General features: G+C 40.7%; 2 pseudogenes; both read right to left on the bottom strand.

Moving 5' to 3' along the window:
* Positions 1-3,499: 3,499 nt before the first annotated feature.
* LOC149516677 (5.8S ribosomal RNA) lies at positions 3,500-3,655 on the bottom strand (annotated as a pseudogene).
* A 277-nt stretch (positions 3,656-3,932) lies between these two features.
* Positions 3,933-5,734, bottom strand: LOC149516676 (18S ribosomal RNA; annotated as a pseudogene).
* Between the last annotated feature and the right edge of the window lie 2,272 nt (positions 5,735-8,006).

The raw sequence follows: 8,006 nt of genomic DNA, 5'->3' as shown, positions 1-8,006 counted from the left end.
CTAGTCCACTGACCACCACATCTCATAAAGCCTTCTCTTTCAGCCAATATAAAGCATGGTCTACTGATCTACACACTCTTGTGATCCTCTAACTAGAAGAACTCATGGTTTGCTGACCATTACAAAATTAAGGCTTTCATCATTAGCTAACTCAAACTTCTTTACCTCTGTAGAATGGCTCTATGCTTGGATCTAAATGCTTGGCTTGTACCCCTATAGGTAACTACACCACACAATAAGTGCATACATTAGTAACTGATCTCAATATGCATGACTCATGTCCTTCAAAATAAAATTGATTCGACCCACATGGCCTTACTCAAAAACCATTTCAAGATATAGTCCCATTTTCACATTTCGATCTCAACATAGTTTTTCCATCCAAACAAGCTAGCACCTCTTATTAGGTAAAGCTAGACTCTCATGCCCTTTCACTTAGCATCCAAGAGTCTCCTCGATGGCCTTTCACTTAGGCCACTTTTTCCCATTTATCTGCTCGATGGCTCATTCTTGAGCCCACATTTCCATGATATTGCAATCTCACCTCAATAGCTCTCTTTGAGCTTTGCACCGCTTCAATTTCTCATTATCATGCCCACACTTATTCCACTTTAATCCCACCACTAAGTCAAACTAGGCTCTAATACCAAAATGTCATGGGCCATGCATTCCTTAGATCGAAACCATGCATCCGTGTGGCACCAAGACTATTTTTAGTTAAGGACAGCCTTTCTCGAGTCTATTTCTCCACAAATAGATCATTTTCAATCCTTCAAGTTACATACTCATGAGCCCTTCTTGGGTTAAATCCTGTAGGGTTACATGCACTATTCTCAAACTCAATAGGGAGGAACCCAATCCCATTAGCATAATTAACCTATGATTTTCAAGGTGGCCCTGAGCACCCATCTCTACTCACAAGTATCAAGGTCTCAAGCACTAACCTAACTAGCTCATAAGGATGTATAACCCTGGTTTTCATGATATTATCTCATTTTGGCTTGGTGAGAACCTAATACTATGCTTGCTCACATCGTACACAAGCACTCATGCCTTAAACCTAAAGGCACAACATAGATATGGTTAGCAGCCAGATCAGAGCCATACTTAGCTCATCTCATCCCTCATTTTAGGCTACCCACACGCATGATAGACACTTAACATGATGCCCATCTCACCTTAAAGAACTTGGGTATGCTACCCCAACTGTAGCACACCACTACTAATTGGCTACAAAGGTCTAGCAAAGTGCTTGCCTACTAGCCATTCATCCCTTAAGGATGATTTGCCCCTCTTACATAAACACCATCTCATGACCCTTGGTTACTTATCAAACTAGCTCGATGAAGGGAAACTGAGGTGCATATTGAATGTTAGCGTCTAACCCTGATGGTTCAACATAAAGGAGCAATACAAGGCCTGCTGGCCCCAATAGTCCCCTCATTTCCCATGACCAAAATAGGCACTATGCCACACTCATGACCCAATGATGCCTACCCACCTAGACACCACATGTGCCTACAAATAGCTCACTTTAGACTAGCCATGCCTTTGCCTACCCAATAGCCAAGGGGTGGTGGATAGTTGACATCGGTCATCCCCTATAAGGAGTGTAAAAGATTTCCCAACCATCATATTAGGAACCATAAGACTATCTAAAATGGGGATGCTATTATTTTTAACCATCTCAGAGCCTTTCTTCAACCAATTTTGGGCTTGGTGACTTGTCTCTTAGCCACCGTAATTCTCAGATTTCACTAATTGCTCCACCAACTCACTCGAGGGTGCCTGTACATGACTTCGACCAACAACACCCAACTGGCTACCTAACTTAAAAGTGCTCACCCACTAGCTCGCACTTGTTCATGCATCTTAGGGCCTAGGGCTCACACCACTCGTACACACTATCAGTAACATGTTCCTAGGCTTACACTATCCATGCACAGCTCTAGGACTATTATCACAACCATAAGGCCTTATTCGTTGCTTGGCTCACGGTTAGTCCTAGCAAGATTAGGGTACACTAGGGCTGGACCATGACATCAGTCTAAGCCTAAAGGTTCACTCCTAGTTAAGGAGTAGTTCTAGTTCTAACAGATAAGGTCTGATAGCCATGGGGACCAGCTCAACCCATCTTGCTAGTTCTGTTTATAAAAAATGGCCCCCTTAGAGCTATTGATTCCATGGCATGGCTCAATGAAGCAGCAACATCATCTTACCAATTTAAAGTTTGAGAATAGGTCAAGGGCATATCATTAGCTTTACCCTATAGAACTCACTAAAGGTGCAACTATCCTAAGGGAAACTTCAAAGGAAACTAGCTACTAGATGGTTTGATTAGTTTTTTGCTCCTATACCCAAGTTAGATGAACGATTTCAACATCAATATCATTGTGGGCCTCCACTAGAGTTTTTTTTGGCTTCACCTTACTCAGGTATGGTTCACCATCTTTTAGATCCTGACAAGCATGCTCACACTCAAACCCTTCTTAGAAGATCAAGGTTGGTAGGTAGTGCACCTATGAGGTATCCCGCCAATCAACTTCCTTACGTCGTACAAGTTTTTTAGTCCATTGACTCACACACATGTTAGACTCCTTAGTTCATGTTTTAAGATGGGCTAGATTAGGAGCCTATAGGTTGATGTTAGGAGCACGTGGGTACCAAGTTACACCAAGGTGGTGTGTGTTACATTCCACAATCGTGGTGACAATGTCTCTAAGGGCACATCAAAAGCTTGAGCTTGGGCCGCTACTATGACCTAAATTGGTCCACTCTCTGAACCAATTGATAAATCGACTGATCGACAGACTGGCTCTTACCATTCTACATTCGACTGGGGTACATCACTAGCCCCATCTACTTTCTTCCCAATAATTTCAAGCACTCTTTAACTCTCTTTTCAAAGTCCTTTTCATTTTTCGCTTATGGCACTTGTTCACTATCGATCTCTTAAGTGTATTTAGCCTCACACAGAATTTATAGCTTGATTGGGGCTGTATTTTTAAATAACCTGACTCACAAACAATGCCTCGTTGTGTGATAAGGTCTTAGCACAATGTAGCTCTCACCGTCTTGGTGCCCTTTTCCAAAAGAGTTCGGTCTAGTCTACTATTGAGGATGCTTCTCCAAACTATAATTCAGATGCCATGGGTGCTAGATTCTCAAGCTAGGCTCTACTCAGTTCACTCATCATTACTAAAAAAATCCTAGTAAGTTTTTTTTTCTTCGCTTATTGTTGTGCTTAAACTCAATAGGTAATCCTACCTGACCTAGGGTCATAATACAAGCATCAGAGGGTCTAATAGGGTCTAGATTGATAACAAGTGTGCATCACTAGAGACGAGGCACGTTGAAAGCTTTACCACCAATGATCATGGCACTATCATTATCGGGGACTCACTTTTGGGCCAACCACAATCGATGAGATCACGAGAGGCCATCTTTTGCCTTCCACCCAAAACCTAATGGGTGGGGGGTTAGAGGGGGCGATGATGCATGACACCTAGGTAGGCATGCACTCGGCCTAATGGCTTGGGGTGCAACTTGTATTCAAAGACGTGATGGTTTATGAGATTCTGCAATTCACACCAAGTATCACATTTTGCTATGTTCTTCATTGATGCGAGAGCTAATATATCATTTACCGAGAGTCATTTTGGTTTTTTATGACAAAAAGAGTCATGGTAACACCTATGAATGCATCGTAAATAGGATGGTCGTGGCACATATTGGTTTATTTGCATGATTCATGCTGAGGGTTCATTATTCAATCATGAAAGATGATATTGATCATTTCACCTACCCAAAAGGCGAAACAAATTAACCATCATGCATGCTTAGGGCTAAAAGGGACTCCAAGCACAGAGGCACCCTCACCCCCTTGATGTTTCATTAACGCATTCACAAGTTGTTCATTAAACAGGTTTCGACAATGATCTTTCTTTAGGGTCACTTATAGAAACCTTGTTACGACATCTCCTTCCTCTAAATGATAAGGTTTAATGGACTTTTTGTGATGTTACAAGTAGTAAATTGTCCACATCATCATGATCTAAACACTTCATCAGACCATTCAATCGGTAAAAAAGACAAGCAGTGTGTACAAAGGGTAGGGACTTAATCAACACAAGCTAATGACTTACACTTACTTGGAATTCCTCGTTGAAGACCAACAATTGCAATGATCTATCCCCATTATGATGACATTTTAAAGATTATCGAGGCCAATTAGCCAAGGCTATAGACTAGTTGAATACGTTAGTGTAGCATGGTTGCAATGCAGAATATCTAAAGGCATAACAGACCTATTATTTCCTCAAACTTTCTTGGCCTAAGTGGCTATAGTCCCTTTAAGAAACTGGCCATGAAAGATCACCTTCGCATAGCTAGTTATAGGCTGAGGTTTTGTTCATTAACAGAATTAACTAGATAAATCACTCCACCAATTAAGAATGGACATGCACCACCACCCATAGAATCAAGAAAGAGCTCTCAATCAGTCAATACTTATTATGTCTGGACCTAGTAAGTTTTCTCATGTTGAGTCAAATTAAGCTGCATGCTCCACTGTTGGTGGTGCCTTTTAGTCATTTCTTTTAGGTTTCAACCTTGGGACCATACTCCTCTCAAAATCTAAAGATTTTGATTTCTCATAAGGTGCTAGCAGAGTCCTAAAAATAACATCATTCGATCCCTAGTCAGCATCATTTATGGTAGAGACTAGAATGGCATCTGATCATTTTCAAGCCCCTAACATTCGTTCTTGATTAATGAAAACATCATTGGCAAATGCTTTCATAGTTGTTCATCTTTCATAAATCAAAGAATTCCACCTCTAACTATGAAAAATGAATGCCCTCAATTGTCCATGTTAATCATTACTCTGATCCTAAAGGCCAACATAATAGGATCGAAATGCTATAATGTTATCCCATGCTAATGTATATAAGTGTAGGCTTGCTTTAAGCACTCTAATTTCTTCAAAAGAACAATGTTGGAGGAATGACTTGGCCAGTTAAAGCCATGAAGGCATCATCTGCAGTAGGGACAAGTAGATCGATGCTCACTATGAGATGGACCGATGACCCAACCTTAGTTCCAACTATGAGCTTTTTTCCTGCAACAACTTAAATATATGCTATTGGAGCTAGAATTACTATGCTTGTTGGCATAAGACTTGCCCTCATATGGATCTTTGTTAAGGGATTTAGATTGTACTCATATCAATTACAAGACTCATAGAGCCTAGTATTGTTATTTATTATCACTACCTCCCCATGTTAGGATTGGGTAATTTATGCACCTACTACCTTCCTCGGATGTGGTAGCTATTTCTTAAGCTCCCTTTATAGAATCAAACCCTAATTTTCCATCACCCATCACTACCATAGTAGGCCACTATCCTACCATCAAAAGTTGATAGGGTAAAATTTTGAATGATGCATTACTGGCACAAAGGCCATGCAATTTGTTGAGTTATCATGAATCATCAAGCAATGGGCAAAGCCCTTATCGACCTTTTATCTAATAAATGCATCCCTCTAGAAGTTAAGGTTTGTTGCATATATTAGCTCTAGAATTACTATGGTTATTCAAGTAGTAGATCAATCAAACAAACTATAATTGATTTAATAAACCATTCATAGTTACACAGCCTAAATTAGTTCATACTTAGACATGCATAGCTTAATCTTTGAGACAAGCATATGACTACTATCAGATCAACCAAGCCATATTCCTTTGGGATGTTGGCACCGTATGAGCCTTAATGCACTGACTGAGTGGCAGAGAGAGCTAACACGAAGCATAAGCGTCAAGTGTGTTAAGCACATAAAATGCATAGCATCAAATGAACAAGGGTTAAGAGCCCACACCTATGAAACATTTTGCATTCGAGAGCACAATTGAACACCAATGTACCAATGTGGCCATGGAGGTTTGAGTGGCATACTTAGGACATAGGGCATGATTAAGGTTTGACTTATAGCCCCTAAAGACATAAGATGGATAAGGGATGGCAAGGCATCTGGTTTCTATCAATTTAGGTACATAGCATAGGATTTTTATTGTACCCCCAAGGTATGATGACCACATATGGGAGATTAAAAAGGATGGCAGGTTGATAGTTTGATGCAACGAGCATGGAGCCTGTTAACATACATAACTATAGCACCACTCATATGCCCATTATGTACAATTGGCAGCATCCATGCACACTGATCCATAAGTTACCCAATCAATTACTCAATAAGTGAGCAAAAGAAATGATGTACAAGGCCATGTCATAACCACATGGCATGGGAAAATACAAGGAAAAGCCATGAGATTGCCCTTACCATCCAACAGACAACAATGGCATGACACCACTAATACTTGGTCTAGCTAGGACTGCACATGCAAACTCCTCTGTCACTTCCATAAGGGATGTTACTCGATTCAACTACTTGTTCCTGGGGTCTTGGGTAGCCTCAACTACATGCAAGGGCTTGGCCAGGCCAAGGCATTTTTGTGGTCAACAAGAAGGGATGGCGGGACTACCAAATACCTGAAAAACTTGGCTAGAGCAAGCCTATGACCTTAGCTTTTGCTTACCCTACCCTAGGGAACTATTACAAGATTTAAAGACTTGGTTTGGGGTCTAGGGCAGCATCAGCCATAAGCATAAGCTTAAGCTTGGCATAGCTGAGCCTTTTTTTTGCATGCATACCAATCAATCGAGGCCATAACCACCTGTGAGTCACCAAAGCAACCAATCATTAGACAACGCTACAAAAATACAGACACAACCTGGATTTTACTTCGAAGACATTGTCGTTAATGTATGCAATGATAGGTCCATCACGTTCACCTACTCCTTTTGTAAAGGGAAAGAGGGCCCAAACAACCAGCATCTAAAAAGGTTGAAAGATTTGATAGATATGCTAGCAGTAGACATTAAAGTGTCTAAAATAGGGACATCTTTTTAAAATAGACATATCTAAGACCAAGGGTCCGTAGGTGCTAATAATGGTTGAGGTAATTACTCACATCAAGGGCCATATTCTATCGATGCTAATCAAAACATATGCCTGTACCAGGTCCAAATTATGCCAATGCTAGTCAAGGTATGTGCCATCACTAAGGGCCAACATGTGCCTATGGTCATGGAGAAGTGCTCATACTAAGGGCCAGCTTATGCCAATGATGATTGAGGTATATGCCTACACCATGCACTAACATGTGTCATTAATGGTCATGACCTTGGCTAAAGTTTGATTTTGGGCCATGGTGCACATGATGGGCTTAGCCATGTGCTGGTGCCATTTTTTTTCCTACAGTACCATCACCTGAGAAGCTAGCGGTGGCATTGAGGGTTTCGATGATTGAAAGTGAGGGGTCGAGGGGTGTACGCATATTATGTGTGATAAGTGCTGGTCCTTAGCCTTTATATTAGCCCCTTATCCCTCAAGGAATCTCAACAACTCACACCCCCTTAAAGAGGGTAAGAGCTTTTACAAGTTCGCAACCAATAGCCATTCAAATGTCTAAAATGGGGATTCTTTTTTCAAATGGCAACAAAATCTTCTACATTTCTATTTTTTGGCTAAATTTTTTTATGGATACTAACAAAAATACAAGGATCATGTATACCAAAATTTGGGCCAAAACTCCTAAAATATTTTTAAAAAAATCTAAATCATGAAAAATGAAAATGAGTCATCTTGCCATCAAACTTCACATGAAGGCCTAAAAGACCATTATATGAATTTTCAAGCCATAAAAATGGCATTGGCATGGCAAAAATATGAAGATGTGCCTGAACCCACTTACTGCCTAATCATGGTGTGCATGGTGCATGGCTTAACATCTACTAATGGTATTTAAGGGAGCTACCCATACAAAGGCCAACATGTGCCAATAGTGGTTGAAGCATGTGCTGAGATAAAGGGCCAACAAGTCCCAATGCTAGTTAAGGTAGGTGCATGCATCGAAGGTCATTTAGTGCCTATAATGGTCAAGGCATG

This window comes from Durio zibethinus, chromosome 9 (genome assembly GCF_047325235.1).
Source record: "Durio zibethinus cultivar Kanyao isolate XHJ-2024 chromosome 9, ASM4732523v1, whole genome shotgun sequence".
Lineage (NCBI taxonomy): Eukaryota > Viridiplantae > Streptophyta > Magnoliopsida > Malvales > Malvaceae > Durio > Durio zibethinus.
The sequence above is the reverse complement of the archived record's forward strand: the minus strand, read 5'-3'. Positions and strand labels throughout refer to the sequence as shown.